This window comes from Somniosus microcephalus, chromosome 1 (genome assembly GCF_052327205.1).
Source record: "Somniosus microcephalus isolate GS21.2 chromosome 1, FLI_Smic_1.0, whole genome shotgun sequence".
Lineage (NCBI taxonomy): Eukaryota > Metazoa > Chordata > Chondrichthyes > Squaliformes > Somniosidae > Somniosus > Somniosus microcephalus.
Window position 1 is genome coordinate 350,556,539 of NC_140987.1, and position 16,796 is coordinate 350,573,334.

Consider the following 16,796-nt stretch of genomic DNA (forward strand, 5'->3'; position numbering starts at 1 on the left):
GAACCAACCGACGACAGGGGGCCAGAATTGCCTCCGCACCAAGAGCAAGACACTCGGGAAAGGCGCTATCCAGAAAGGATCAGGAAGCCTCCCCAAAGACTGAATTTATAAATAGACTATTTTCAGCTAATGTTGCATGTTAAAAGTGTTAATTGTAATTAGTTTGATATTTAATTGTTAAATGAGTGTTATGGTACTGTTGATCTAAAAGGGGAGGAATTGTAATGTATGTACCTTTAAGGGGGGGAACTACTTTTTACTGCTCATGTATACTGTAGTACCGGCAGTGACCACACCTGTATATAACGCTGAGTAGTAATCTGTACAGATCAGTTGCAGTCTGAGCCACGTTGAGTAAACACCTATTGTACCGTTCTCCGCAGTCTGTGTCTCATTATACACGGACGTAACACCCTCATCTTATGTATAGCTCATCATCATCATTGATTGACTATCGTCAGGCATCCTGTGATCCCTTTAAGGCAGGGACTTGAACCCTGGTGTAGTGTTACGGACTGTCCACGGTCGCTCTTTCATTGACTCGTTCCATACTACGACTCCGCCACAGATTGCAGCTTGTGGACACCATTGGCTAATTCAAGGATTAGCTCAGCAACCTTTTGACAGCATTTCCTCCTCCAGGGACTCATCCGCCCAAAGCTTTTGGCACGTTCTGGATGTGACTGGGTTATTGAAGCTCCGTTCGGCACTAGGTGCTGACCAGTCGCAGGTAGTACTGTCTACTGTCATTACAGGCAGCAGGTTTTAACAGCTGACCTGACGGTGCGTGCTGTGGCCAAATACTCCTCGGTTTCCCATTGCCTAGTAACACTGGGTGCCTGTCGTGTACAGGCATGGATAGTGCTCAGTGCCACTGAGGCAGAATTAATTTAAAACTGACCTTCCAGCGATACTGGGGCAGGTGGAGTGCAAAACTGGGTGGAGACCCCTTACGCTGGATCTGCGCCCAATTCACATTTGTTCCACTTTCCACAGGAAGCTGGAAGCACCCACCCACCTATAGCTGGTGCATTTAAATGAGGCAACAACGACAGACTGACGTCATGTCACATCTATATATATAAAAGGATACTTCTGTCTGTCATTCCGTCTGTCTTTCTGTCTGTCTGTCTGTCTTGATTTAACTCGAAAGTTATAGAGCGTACCTACACGTGCGTTATGTCGAAAGAAAGCTGACGATTCCAGAACCGTCCTAAGCGTATTTACATTTCGGCCGGACAAAAATTGCGCCCGCGGTGTCCAAAAAACGTTCAACATTCCGCTCATTAGCATCTCATTATCTGCTCATTAGCGACAGAGTGACCTCGAGGTCGACCAATCGTACGCCGGGTTCCTGGCGCGTGCGGGTGGGCCCTCCTACAGTCGAGTGACGAGACGATTGACCAATCCTACGCTTTGGTGACCTGACGGTGTGGGCGGGCCTTATCGTTCTGAACCGAGGTGAGTCGCCGCCATCTTGATTCTAAACTTTTCATTTCTTTTTCCCACTTTCTGCGTGTTTCTTTTCAAATCTACATTTCCAGCAAAAAAAAAAGCTGCTTTTAAAACACAAATTGTTTTTTAAAAAAGTTAATTAAATTGTAAATCTTTTCTCTAACCTCTATAATTCTCCTACCTTTCACCGTTTTTCCAGGCCCGGGGCCTAGGCTTCTCCAACTGCCAGCAGTGCAACTCTAGACCCAGGCTCCCGGCCTAGGCAGAGACAAACACTGGCAGAGGAGAGAGGGTGTGCTGCCTCAGCTCCATTCCCAGGGTCAGTAGGTGGGGAGGCTTCATAAGCAACTGGGGTAGGTCGCAAGCCCTGAATAATAATCTGAAGATCCTGTGTTTGCAGCTGAGGAAATTTCTTCTGCTGACAGCCCCAGATTAACGGCAGCCATCTTTGTCAAGGAGGGTGAAAAGTTTCAGTGCGACGCCATTTTGATTCAGTGTGTAACAGAGTGCCTGCGCGGCCATCTTAGTACAGGAACATAGAGTGGGTGGGGCTTCTGTGCTCCAAATCGGGTCCTGGTGACCGAGACAGACAATCGACTGTGTGGGTGGGGCCTAATCTTTCCAACTGAAAAGCAAGCGGCGGCCATTATTTGTGGTACAACACTGAGAGGTGAGGACCCCTTTTTTAATAAAAAGATTGGTGAGGTTGTAAAGTGTATGTTATAGAAAGATTTACCAAAAATGTTTTATAAGTACAGGAAACTTTGTGCTATCCGGAGGTGAGCTATCCGGCAATCTGGAGCCACCACAAAAATCAGCAGCCGTTTTTTATTCTTTGTTTGTTTATTTTCCTTTGTTTGAACAGTCAAGCTGTGCAAGGTCTGTAGCTATAGCAACAGCTTCAGCTGCAGAGCTTTAGGGCCACACCCGAAGCTGTTGCTAAGCAATAGTGTTTGTTGTCAAATACGGAGATAAGAATCTCCATATCTCTCAACATTAACTCTGGAGAGTAGGGCAGTTTTAAGGCAAGGCAGCAGCTCGGTCCCGTGGGTGCCATATAGCACAAAGTTTCCTGTACTTTAAGTATATCTCCCCCCCTCCCTTTCCACCCCCCACACCACCCACCCCCCTCCCCCCCACACCCCCCACCCCCTCTTCCCCCCCACACCCCCTCCACACCCCCCACACACCCCCCCAACCCCCTTCCCCCCACACTCCAACCCCCCTTCCCCCCCCACACCCCACCCACCTCCACACACACCCCCACTCCCCCTTCCCTCACACCCCCTTCCCCCCACCCCGCCTTCCCCCCACCCCCCCACCCCCCCTTCCCCCCTCACCCCCACCCCCCACACCCCCCACACACACCTTCCCCCCCACACCCCCCACCTCTTCCCCTCCCCCCTCCCCTCCTCCCCCCTCCCCTTCCCATCCGCTCTCTCTCTCTCTTCCCCCAGTCACTCTCTCTCTTCCCCCCCAGTCGCTCTCTCTCTTCCCCCCAGTCGCTCTCTCTCTTCCCCCCCAGTCGCTCTCTCTCTTCCCCCCCAGTCGCTCTCTCTCTTCCCCCCCGTCGCTCTCACTCTTCCCCCCCGTCGCTTTCACTCTTCCCCCCATCGCTCTCCCTCTTCCCCCCCTGTCGCTCTCTCTCTTGCTCCCCCGTCGCTCTCTCTCTTCCCCCCATCGCCCTCTCTCTTCCCCCGTCGCTCTCTCTCTTCCCCCCCAGTCGCTCTCTCTCTTCCCCCCCAGTCGCTCTCTCTCTTCCCCCCCCAGTCGCTCTCTCTCTTCCCCCCCAGTCGCTCCCTCTCTTCCCCCCCAGTCGCTCTCTCTCTTCCCCCCCAGTCGCTCTCTCTTCCCCCCCAGTCGCTCTCACTCTTCCCCCCCGTCGCTCTCACTCTTCCCCCCCCGTCGCTCTCCCTCTTTCCCCCCTGTCGCTCTCTCTCTTGCCCCCCGTCGCTCTCTCTCTTCCCCTCATCGCCCTCTCTCTTCCCCCCGTCGCTCTCTCTCTTCCCCCCCAGTCGCTCTCTCTCTTCCCCCCCAGTCGCTCCCTCTCTTCCCCCCCAGTCGCTCTCTCTCTTCCCCCCCAGTCGCTCTCTCTCTTCCCCCCAGTCGCTCTCTCTCTTCCCCCCCAGTCGCTCTCTCTCTTCCCCCCCAGTCGCTCCCTCTCTTCCCCCCCAGTCGCTCTCTCTCTTCCCCCCAGTCGCTCTCTCTTCCCCCCCAGTCGCTCTCTCTCTTCCCCCCAGTCGCTCTCTCTCTTCCCCCCAGTCGCTCTCTCTCTTCCCCCCAGTCGCTCTCTCTCTTCCCCCCGTCGCTCTCTCTCTTCCCCCCAGTCGCGCTCTCTCTTCCTCCCGTCGCGCTCTCTCTTCCCCCCAGTTGTGCTCTCTTCCCCCAGTCGCTCTCTCTCTTCCACCCCAGTCGCTCTCTCTCTCTCTTCCCCCCAGTCGCTCTCTCTCTCTTTCCCCCCAGTCGCTCTCTCTCTCTCTTCCCCCCCAGCCGCTCTCTCTCTCTCTTCCCCCCCAGTCACTCTCTCTCTTCCCCCCCCCAGTCGCTCTCTCTCTCCCCCCTCCCCCAGTCGCTCTCTCTCTTCCCCCCCCCCCTCCAGTCGCTCTCTCTCTCTCTTCCAACAACAATATGCCCTCAAAAGACCCTCGGCACTGCCGGGCACTTCAGCTAGTTGGTAATACAAAGGAAAATCCTGCCGTGTCAGAGAAGTATAAATGTACAGATAAGATAAAAAAACACATTGGCCCTGACAGCACGCATGACGCATACTGCACCTGTCCTGATCACAGCATGCCTGATGGGTCAGATTAGTTAGACGGTCCAGTCATTGTCTCAGCCACCAGCAGGGCCTTGCAGCTGGTAATGGGATAGCTATATAGGAGCAACTGCAGGCCTGGTCATTGGCCTTGTGGCCTTCTGATTGCTGTCAAAAACAGCAGCCTTGCTTGCTCTGCTGAGATCATGAAACCTCATTTCAGCAATGACTGGCAGTGCGTGGGGTTGTGGAGTTTGGCAGTTGCAGCATTGGCTGCCTCCCTCCACTGGCTCTGCACTTGCTCTCATTGGAGGTCTCTGTCACTCTATTCCAAAGTGAGCTTTACAGAAATTGAATAAGATTTTCCCTTTAAGCTTAATTTTGCCTTTAGGGTAGTGTCTAGCAACTCTGGAAATCATTTTTTCACTGGTGTGATTAACGCTCAGCGCAAATGAGATAACATGAATACTTACAATGCCAGCCCATTTTGCTATGTGTCAAAATGTCAGGGAAAATTGGTTGGCCACTAACGTGGAGGGGGTGGGAAGCGGGGGCAGGATATGGCTTAATCGATCCTTGTGTCATTTCTCACTGCCATCTACACAATGACTGCTCCAAAGTCAGGCGCAACACAGTCAGAAAGCTTGGTTAGAATGTTAAAAGTCATTTATGTTATGTTAATTAGGTATAGGCCTAGAGATTACTGTTGTCAATAATAACGTGGGCACAGTCAACACATTCATCTGTCTGCTATTTTAACAGAAACTTGAACCAAATTTCAATCAACAGGTTAACACCTGCAGTAAAATAGATGACAGTAATTTCTAGATTATAGTGTGAATTTTAATTTTATATATCAGATGAGTGGCTGTTCATCAGTACACTGGATGTACTTTTGAATATTCATTCATTACCTATTTTAAATGTCAGCTCCCCTGTTTTTTCCTTGCTTTTATCGTGAGAGAGAAAGAAGATAAATGTTGCTCCGCAGTTCAAATGACTCAATATTACTTCTATTAAGATTAGGATCACAATTTGGTGACAATATTAATTCCTTCTTATCTATGTAAGCCATGGCTTTCATATGTGCTTTAATTTGTAGAGTCTTGTGTTTTTCAAACAATCTGTTATACAGAAGAATCAACTACACTGTTAATCATTGTGTAAAAACAAAAGGCGGCATAAAACTAGACATGACAAAAACAAGCAAACAAGACCATAAACTGCAGATGTAACTTAGATTAAAAATAGCTCTGATTTATACAGAAGCTCTTAACATCTGAAGTTAACAATCAATAGGCAGATACTGTCTCAAGCAACATCTCATTTCATTTCACATTTCATGGTCACCTCACCACCTGGTATCGGAAAAGTATCTCTGTGCTTCTCTATCCCAGTGATGGTAAATGTATCTCTGTATGCCTTTCTTTTTTATTTATTCATTCATGTGGGCGGCGCTGGCAAGGCCATCATTTAATGCCCATCCCTAGTTGCACTTGAGAAGGTGGTGGTGAGCCGCCGCCTTGAACCGCTGCAGTCCATATGGTGAAGGTACTCCCATAACGCTGTTAGGTAGGGAGTTCCAGGATTTTGGCCCAGCAACAAAAAAGGAACGCCGATATATTACCAAGCCAGGATGGTGTGTAACTTGGATGGGAACTTGCGGTGATGGTGTTCCCATGTGCCTGCTGCCCTTGTCTTTCTAGGTGGTAGAAGTCGCGGGTTTGGGAGGTGCTGCCGAAGAAGCCTTGGCGAGTTGCTGCAGCGCATCTTATAGATGGTACACACTGCAGCAATGGTACGCTGGTGGTGAAAGGAGTGAACGTTTAAGATGGTGGATGGGGTGCCGATCAAGCAGACTGCTTTGTCCAGAATAGTGTCAAGCTTCTTGAGTGTTGTTAGAGCAGCACGCATCCAGGCAAGTGGAGAGTATTCCAACACACTCCTGACTTTTACCTTGAAGGTGGTGAAAAGGCTTTGGGGAGTCAGGATGTGAGTCACTCGTCACAGAATACCCAGCCTCTGACCTGCTCTTGTAGTCACAGTATTTATGTGGCTGGTCAAGTTAAATGTCTGGTCAATGGTGACCCCCAGGATATTAATGGTGGGGAATTTGATGATTGTAGTGCCATTGAATGTCATGGGGAGGTGGTTAAATTCTCTCCTATTGGAGACGTTCATTGCCTGGCACTTGTGGTGCGACAATGTTACTTGTCACTTATCAGCCCAAGCCTGGATGTTGTCCAGGTCTTAGAGTCACACAGAAGGAGGCCATTCGGCCCATCGAGTCCATGCCAGCTCTCTGTAGAGCAATCCAGTCAGTCCCATTTCCCCGTAGCCCTGCAAGTTTATTTCCCTCAAGTGCCTATCCAGTCTCCCCTTGAAAACATTGAGTGTCTCCGCTTTCACCACTTCCGCCAGCAGCGAATTCCAGGTCATCACCACTTGCTGTGTAAAATGTTTTTTCCTCCCACCCCCCCTGTATCTCTTGCCCAAAACCTTAAATCTGTGTCCCCTAGTCCTTGTACCATCAACTAGTGGGAACAGCCTTTCCCCGTCTAGCCTATCCAAACCCGTCATAATCGTGTACACCTCTATCAAATCAGCCCTCAACCTCCTTTGCTCTAATGAAAACAAATCCAGCTTCTCCAACCTGTCCTTCTAGCTAAGATCCCCCATCCCCAGAACCATTCTGGTAAATCTCCTCTGACCCTCTCAAGGGCCTTCACATCCTTCCTAAAGTGTGGTGACCAGAACTGGACGCAATACTCCAGTTGTGGCCTAACCAGTGCTTTATAAAGGTTCAGCATAACTTCTCTACTTTTGTACTCAATACCTCTATTTATGAAGCCCAAGATCCCATATGCTTTGTTAACCACTCTCTCAGTATGTCCTGCCACCTTCAGGGACCTATGTACATTAACTCCCAGGTCCCTCTGCCCTGCGCACTCTTTAAAACTGTGCCATTAAGTGTATATTGACTCTCTCTGTTCCTTCTGCCAAAATGCATCACCTCACACTTCTCTGTATTAAATTCAATCTGCCACTTGTCTGCTCATTCTGCTAGCCTTTCTAGGCCCTGTTGTAGTCGATTGGTATCATCATCACTGTTTGCCACACCCCCAAGTTTGGTGTCATCGGCAAATTTAATATTCTACTCTGTATTCCAATATCCAGGTCATTTATATATATCAAAAAAAGCAGTGGCCCCAGCACTGACCCTTGGGGAACACCACTGTCTACCATCCTCCAGTCTGAAAAACAGCCATTTACCACAACTCGCTGTTTTCTGTCCTTAAGCCAATTCCTTATCCAAGCTGCCACTGACCCACCTATTCCATGAGCCTCAATTTTGTTGACCAGCCTTCTATGTGGTATTTTGTCAAACGCCTTCTAAAAATCCATGTAAACAACATCCATTGCATTTCCTTCATCAATCCTCTCTGTTACTTCATCAAAAAATGCAATTAGATTAGTCAAATACGATCTGCCTTTTACAAATCCATGTTGGCTCTCCTTAATTAGCTTAAACCTCTCCAAGTGCCTGTTAATTTTTTCCTTGATTATTGTTTCTAAAACTTACCCACCACTGATGTTAAACTGACTGGCTTGTAGTTACTAGGACTGTCCTTAAACCCTTTCTTTAACAATGGTGTCACATTTGTCACTTTCCAATCCTCAGGCACCTCCCCCGCGCCAAGGGAAGATTGGAAAATTATGGCAAGCCGTTCTGCTATCTCCTCCCCCAATTCCCTTAGCAACCTGTGATGCAAGCCATCTGGACCAGGCGACTTGTCCACTCTAAGCATACCCAGTCTTTCTAGTACATCCTGTCTATCAATTTTCACCCCTTCCATTGCTTCTACCTTTTCCACTTCTACCGATATTTTGGCAGCATCCATCTCCTTAGTAAGCACTGATACAAAGTACTCATTGAGCATTCTAGCCTTGCCCTGCGCCTCTAAGCATATATCACCTTCTTTGTCTCTAATAGGCCCCACCCTGCCTCTTACTACCTGCTTACTGTTTACATGCCGGTAGAAGATTTTTGGGTACCCTTTTATGTTAATCGCCATTCTACTCTCAAAGTCTCTCTTTGCCAATCTTATTTTCATCGTCACATTCCCTGCCAACCTTATTTTCATCTTCACATCCCCTCTCAACTTATTGGGGCAGTAATTCCTCCCCAAACGCATGAGTACGGAAGGGGTACTCACGCGTTTGGCCGGAGGAAATGCCGGTTTTCAGCATGCACAGCGCATGCGCTGAAAACCGACATTTCCTCTCCTCCAACCTAAGAGTTGAAGAGGCTAGTGCGTGCGCTGTAGGGGGCAGCGCGTGCGTCTTGGATTTCCTCTGTTTTGGGGGATTTGCGCATGTCTAAAGGCCTCCGGTCTTTACGCTTGTAAAAAGCACACGTATTTATTTTTACAGGTAAGTGGTGTTTTAGTGTAATTTAGAATTTTTTTTCCCACAGCTTTATTATTTTAAAGAATCTACAATAAAGGTAAGTTTAGTTTTAGACCCTTTTTATTAAAAATTTATTTATTTTTTTTTTTAAAATTATTGTTTAAATTTTTTTTTAAACTTATTTATACTTAATTTAATGATTGGGATGTTTTTTAAATTTTTATTTAAAGTTTAAATAGTGTTTTGGGCCCCTGTAGTTTTCATGAGTTTGACAGTTCTTACTCTCAAACTCAAGAATGAACCTTCCCCTCCCCTGATTGGTTGTACAGTGCTCACCTGATCCCAGCCGGCACATCGCACTAACTACGCCGCTGGATCAGGTAAGCACTGCGCGCTGACATCTGAACCGGGCCTGCCACAGGAAATGCAAGCAGGCCCGGGCTTCAGATGTCAGCGCGCAGGGTGAGTGCAGATCGGGGGCTTGCACGCGTGGCAAGCCCCCGACACCAAGTTCTGGGCCATTGTATTTGGTCTGGTTCTCCCTTGAATAATTCACCTGACATGCATCATACACCCTCTTTTTTAGTTTCATCATCTTCTCTATCTTCCTCATCATCCAAGGAGCCCTTGCTTTGGTTCCCATACCCTTCCCTCTTGTTGGAATGTACCTAGCCTGTACTTGGAACATTTCCTCCTTAAAGATCACCCATTGTTCAGTTACAGTTTTTCCTGTCAGTCTTTGGTTCCAATTACCCTGGCTAGATCCTTTCACATCCCATTGAAGTTAGCCCTATTCCAGTTTAGAAGTTCTACTCTAGATTGTTCCTTGCTCCTCTCCATTGCTAATCTAAATTGTATGACACAATGATTACTCGTAACCAAGTGTTCTCCCACAGACACTTGGTCAACCTGGCCCACCTCATTCCCCAGCACCAGATCCAGCAATTCCTCCTTCCTAGTTGGGCCAAGAACATATTGGTGAAGGAAATTCTCCTGAACACATTTCAGAAATTCCACCCCCTCCTTTCCCTTTACCCTAGCATTATCCCAATCAATATTTGGGTAATTAAAGTATCTATAGCTCTTTCATATCTCTCTGACTTCCCTGCAGATTTGCTCCTCTACCTCCCTCTCACTATTTGGAGGCCTATAGACTACCCTGTAGGAATGTCTAGTTCCTATCAAAAGACTGAGGTCCACTCAGGCGATCAAATAAATGAGGTTTAATGAAAACTAACAGAGTTTAATGGATAATTACAGGAGAACATCGACTATAGGTCTAGTCAGTTCAGAGGCTCCACGAGGACTGCTTGGGCGGTCCCGTGGCTGACATCATGACGTCATCATGTTTTTCCCGCCAGTGGGGGATCACGTGATGAACGGCGTGACGTCATCGCGTTTACCCGCGCTATTAAAGTGATTGCGCTCTGTACATGTAAACAGTGAAAACAAAGATACAGACTCAGGCTGTAGCTAACATATTATTAAAGGGAATTATATACAATTGATCAGAGTCCCTTAGTGGCTCTGCCACATGCGCCCCCCCAGCATTGTCTTTAACAGCAAAAGTAAAATGGCGAGGAGGACTGACAAGCCTGTCAGATCGACTTCTGTAGCCTTGAAGTGGAAGCTGATGGACGGCGGGCAAGCTGGCAGGCAGTTGTGTTTGATCTGGCATGGCGACTGTGGGCGGTCGGCCACGTTTCGGCGGTTGTGCGATCTCGACTGGGTGGTCATTGTCCAAGTGTGCCGGCTTCAACCGGTCAACCGAAATGTGGTCTGGTTTACCTCCGATATCGACCGAAAAAGTTTTGTCTCCCGGCTCTAGCACGCGGAAAGTACCAGTGTAAGGGGGTTTGAGCAGATCCCGATGAGCGCTGTGGCAGATAAACACATAGTCGGCGTTCTTCAGCTCAGCTGGGACGTGGGAGCTCTGCAAGCCGTGATGCGACGTAGGCACTGGAGCAAAACTTCTGGCTGCCTCCTGGTGGCTGATGAGCTGCTGGGATGCTAACCATGGCTCTGTTGGAGACGGAAGGAAATCCCCTGGTACGCGTAGCGGCTGGCCATATACGAGCTCCGCCGAGGATGATTGAAAATCTACTTTAGGTGCCGTATGAAGACCCAAAAGGACCCATGGAAGCCTGTCCACCCAGCCCGCGCCTTGAAGGCTGGCTCGCAGTGCGGCTTTGAGCGACCTATGGAATCGTTCGCACAGGCCGTTCACCTGTGGATGGTAGGCAGTGGTGCAATGTAGCTTAATGCTGAGCCCCTGAGCCACAGCGTTCCAGAGCTCAGAAGAAAACTGCGGCCCACGATCAGATGAGATATCCGCCGGTACCCCGAAATGGGCGACCCAAGTGGAGATGAATGCCCTGGCGACGTCTGTGGAAGTGATGGATAACAAAGGAACCGCCTCAGGCCATCTAGTGGTGCGGTCCACCATTGTAAGACGATGAGTAAACCCGTGCAAAGGCGGAAGTGGCCCCACCAGGTCCACATGCACATGATCAAACCTACGTTCCGGAACAGCGAAAGTGGCCAATGGAGCCTTGACATGATGCTGCACCTTGGCCATTTGGCAGACCACGCAGGTGTTCGCCCAGTCGCGGACATCCATGTGCATGCCCCGCCACACGAATTTGGACGACATCAGCCGTTGCGAGGCCTTCATGCCAGGATGCGGCAACCCGTGTATGGCGTCAAAAACTTTTCGGCGCCAGGCGACCGGCACGATAGGGCAAGGATCTCCTACGGAGATGTCGCAGAGTGGCGTAGTGCCCGCGGCATGGAATTTGACGTCGGCCACTTGGAGGCTAGAGGGGTTGGTTCTGTAAGATTGGACTTCCGGATCCGAGGCTTGATCCGCAGTCATGAGGGCATAGTCGATGCCGAGCTGGACTGTATGAACGGTCGCGCGGGAGAGGCAATCCGCCACCAGGTTGTCTTTACCGGACACATGCTGAATGTCAGTGGTGAATTCTGAGATAAACATCAACTGACGTTGTTGCGAGCTGACCACGGTTCGGCGGTCTTGGCCATAGCGAACGTTAGTGGCTTATGGTCCACAAAAGCCGTGAACGGACGGCCCTCTAGCAAGAACCGGAAATGGCGGATGGCCCGAAAAAGGGCCAGCAACTCCCGGTCGAACGTGCTGTACTTCCATTCGTTTTGCCGTAGTTGACGGCTGAAAAACACCAGCGGTTGCCATGTCCCATGCACCCACTGTTCCTGCACTGCGCCGATGGCGTAGTCCGACGCGTCGGTGGTAAGGGCGATGGTGGCACCTGGCAGCGGGTGCGCCAGCATGGTTGCATTGGCTAAGGCGCCTTTTGTGTCGACGAACGCCCGGTCCATGTCGACCGTCCAGCTAATTGGATCCTTGCCGGACTTGCCCTTGAGGGCCTCGTACAGGGGCTACATGAGCAGAGCTGCATTAGGGACGAACCGGTGATAAAAATTTACCATCCCGAGGAACTCCTGCAGGGCCTTGACAGTCTGCGGGTGCGGGAAATAAGTAACTGCCTCCACCTTCGTTTGCAGGGGAATTGCGCCGTCCGATGTGATGCGATGGCTTAAGAAATCAATCTGCTGCAGGCCGAACTGGCACTTGGCTGGGTTGATGATCAAGCCGTATTGACTGAGGCGTCTAAAGAGGGTGCGTAAATGGCAGAGGCGAAGACCAGGGACTATTCGACCGGCGAATAATCCCTAGCCGCTCCATCGTGTCAAACTTCGCTTTCGCAGCCGCGAGCTTGCCAGGTTTGAGGCGCCGGGCCCGTGCGTAGACCGGGGAGCCAGTAGTGGTGATGTGATGTTCGACACCATGTTTCGTGGCCGCGGAAGAGAAAGTGGGTCTGGTCAGGTCTGGGAAATCTCCGAGGAGGCGAGTGAAGTCATCCGGAGGTGGGAACGCACAGGAGACAGTGCGCGACACAGTGTTACCACGGTGGCACGGGATGTAGTGAAAAGTGGCCGCATTGATCAACCGGCGGTGCCTTACATCCACCAGGAGGCCATTGGCGCACAAAATATCCACCCCGAGGATGGCTTGAGAGACTTTGGCCGTGATGAAATCCCAGTAAAACTGCTGGCCGCCGAAGCACACCTGGACCCGCCGTCTTCCGAAGGTCCGAATGGCTCCGCCATTAGCCGCCTCGAGGGAGAGGCCGTGCCCCCCGGCTTGTATATTAAGATTTGACGCGGGTAGGATGCTACACTGCGCCCCGGTGTCGCAGAGGAAACATCGACCAGATAGGGAGTCGGTGATGAAGAGGAGTTTTCCCGAATTACCGATTGCCATCGCAGCCGCGGGTCGCTTGTTATAACAGGTCCTCTTTCGACAGGGTTGTTGTTGTTTTTTGTGAGCGAAGAGCTGCAGGGAGGGTGGCAGCATCTTGCTTTCGCTCCAAAATGGGCGTGGTAGAAGCACAACCCCGCAGGCTGAGGGGCTGGAGCAGCGTCTGTGGGGGATCGGCAGCCAGCTCTGCGCAGTCTGTGACTTCCAACCTGGCTAGTGCAGCCTGAACTTGCTCTGGTAGCTGGCTGAGGAATAGCTCCCTGAAGAGGAAGCATTCCGGTTTGGAGCCCAGGAGCGTGAGCATTTGTCTCATGAGCTCGGACGGCTTGGAGTCCCCGAGGCTGGGCATAGCGAGCAGCCGGCGGGCGCGCTCCGACTTTGTGAGCCCGAAGACCTGTAACAACCGCGCCTTTATCGTTTCATACTTGCGATCTTCTGGTGGATTACCAAGCAGGCTGACGATCCGCGAGGCTGTGGCGCTGTCGAGGGCGGAGACCACGTAATAGTAACGGGTCTGAGCCACAATGATGTTCCTGATTGCGAACTGGGCTTCAGCCTGGATGAACCACGCGGCTGGCTGTTGCTCCCAGAACTGTGGTAGCTTCAAAGCAACGGCGTTCGTTTCCATGTTCAGTAACTTCTGCGAAAACCATTCGCAAAAGTCGGGGTCACCAATGTAGGAATGTCTAGTTCCTATCAAAAGACTGAGGTCTACTCAGGCAATCAAATAAACGAGGTTTAATGAAAACTTACAGAGTTTAACGGATAATTACAGGAGAATATCGAATATAGGTCTAGTCAGTTCGGAGGCTCCACGAGGACTGCTTGGGCGGTCCAGTGGCTGACATCATCATGTTTTTCCCGCCAGTGGGGGAGCACATGATGAACGGCGTGACGTCATCGCGTTTACCCGCGCTATTAAAGTGATCGCGCTCTGTACATGTAAACAGTGAAAACAAAGATACAGACTCAGGCTGTAGCTAACATATTATTAAAGGGAATTATATGCAATTGATCGGAGTCCCTTAGTGGCTCCGCCACAACCCCCAATACCCTTTTTGCTCCTCAACTCTAACCAAATGGATTCTGTCCTTGTCCCCTCAAGAACATCCTTCCTTTCCAATACAACAATGCCTCCCTTAATCAGCACTGCTACCCCACCTCCCTTTTTTCCTTCCCTATCTTTTCTGAGCACCTTGTACCCTTGAATATTAAGTGCCCAGTCTTCACCGTTTTTTAGCCACTTTACCTTTATTGCCACAACATCATATTGCCACATGGCTAATTGTGCTTGTAGCGCACCAACCTTATTCATCACACTTTGTGCATTTACGTACATGCATTCTAAACCAATTTTTGAATTTTTCATAGTCTTTCTTAGTCTGCTCCTATCTAATATGGTACTACTACTGCCTCTAGCACTATCTGCTCTAGTACTATCTAACACAATCACTCTTTTATGCCTCTTTTCTACTCCTATATGCTGGTGCCCATCCCCCTGCCAAGCTAGTTTAAACCCTCCCCATGTCAATCTAAAACGGCGCAAAACAGGTCAACATTTCAAAGTTATGGTTTGTTAATGGAAGAATTAAATGACTCAATTCTTTAAAGAAAAATGTAATTTTCTCTTTTTCCTTCAGTAATTGAAATTTCCAATGGCCAAAATAAGGTTGTAAAAACATTTTATTTAATTACATATTTCATAATACCATGATTAAATTCATCCATTGAATTGTTTTTCTGTCTTTTGATGCCTTCTCTAAAGTTTTTACTTGAAGACCAAAGGACTGGCTTGAACCTGATAACTGGCCACAAGATGACTACTAACTGTAGGCAGACCCTAGCAGGTGCAGTGTACACAATTTCCCCAAGATAGGTCCGTTTTTCAAATTTATTGAAGGAAAGCTGGAGGACAAATTTCAAAAACATTATTCAGGTTTTTTTTTCACTTCTTCTTGGGGTGTCTTGTTGGTTGCAGGCATGGGCTGCTTCATTATCTGAGGAATTGCGAATGGAACTGAACACTGTGTGGTCATGAGCGAACATTCTCACTTCTGATTTTATGATGGAGGGAAGGTCATTGATGAAGTAGCTGAAGCTGGTTCAGCCTTGGACATTGCCCTGAGGAACTCCTGCTGAAGGCCCACAGTGCCTCATAGATGCTCAGTTTAGAGCTCATGGATCTGTTCTGAATCTATCCCATTGAGCACTGTGGTAGTGCGACACAACATGTTGGAGGGTGTCCTCAGTGTGAAGACGGGACTTCGTCTCCACAAGGACTGTGTGGTGGTCACTCCTACCGATGCTGTCATGGACAGATGCATCTGCGACAGGTAGATTGCTGAGGACGAGGTTGTTACATTTGTTATAGTATCACATCGTTAAATGGAACTACTTTGGTATGGAACTACTTTGGTATGGTGTAGTTATATCGCTATGTGGCACACTGTGCATGGGCAGTGCACAGTGCAGCGTTGGACATCTTGTATCACTCCGCACCATGCAGCAGCACTGTAACAAAGCAAGAAATACAGCTAAGTAAAAGCACTAACTAAAATGAACTAAAAGTGTCTGTAACATATATAGTATAAGAACACAAGGAGACACAACATGGTGGCAGCGGCATAAGTGAGTACAAAATTGTGCTATACGAACTACGAATAAGACGAAAAGTGATTTTATGAGCTGATTGTGAGTGCCGGTGTCTGCGGTGATTGAAAGTGAATCGTACGGGAAACTAAAATGACGGCTGCCGCTGCACTGACTGTGCAAATGCAACCCCTCATGAACTGGGAAGCCGACGATATAGTAGAAGCATTCCGCAAGTTCAAACAGAAATGTGAGCTTACATTCAAAAGCTTCCTGAAAGGTACTACCAACGAGGAAAAGGTTAGTTACATTCTGTTGTGAACAGGAGAAAAAGGTCTAGATTTGTATAATAGCTGGAGTTTGACTGAAGAGGAAAAGGAAAACCCTGCGACAATTTTTGACAAATTTAGCAACCATCTAGAGCCTAAATCTAATCACCGTATACACAGATACAAATTCCAGAGTCTAAGACAGGAACCGGGTGAAACAGCTGACAATTTCCTGACAAGACTGAAAAATGAAGCCAGCAAGTGTAAATTTAAGGAAATGGAGGAAAGGCTTGTGGACCAGCTAATATGGGGGTCAGCGCATGTAGAGGTACAAAAAGCCCTGATAGGAAAAGAAAAGCTTGGAATAACAGAGGCTATAGATACTGCGAGAGCTCATGAAGCCATGAAGCAGCAAATGAAAATGCTGATTTCTCAAACGGCTGACATGCGGACGGCTTCTGAGACAGACAACAGAGTGGATGCAGTGAGAGAAAAGTACAACACACAAAGACATGCAAATGACAACGGGGGAAACATGTGCAGAAATTGTGGAAGACCGCATAATTACACAGACAAGAGGAAATGTCCAGCATATGGAACAAGCTGCAATGCATGTGGCAAACTAAACCACTGGGAAAAGAGGTGTAGAACGAAGAAAGAAGGAACATACATCAAAAACAAAGGCGGACAGCAGAACCAGAAAAAGAAACACAATATCCATTACCATGGATGAGCAGTATGATGATGATGATCACGACAATGCACTAAACATCGAAACCATAAAGATACAGCTTCACGAGATGTCCAGAGCGGAAAATACTCCGAGAGAGAATTGCACACCATCATCCAAATCAAAAAAAAGTTCAAAGGTCAGCCCACAACCATCAACTTAAAGTTGAAGCTGGACACAGGGGCTCAGAGCAACATTCTCCCATTGAGACTGTACCAGCAGATCTTTCCCAAAACCTGAGAGAAGATGGCTACCCGAAAAATGGTTGTTTAAAGGCAAGTAATGTCA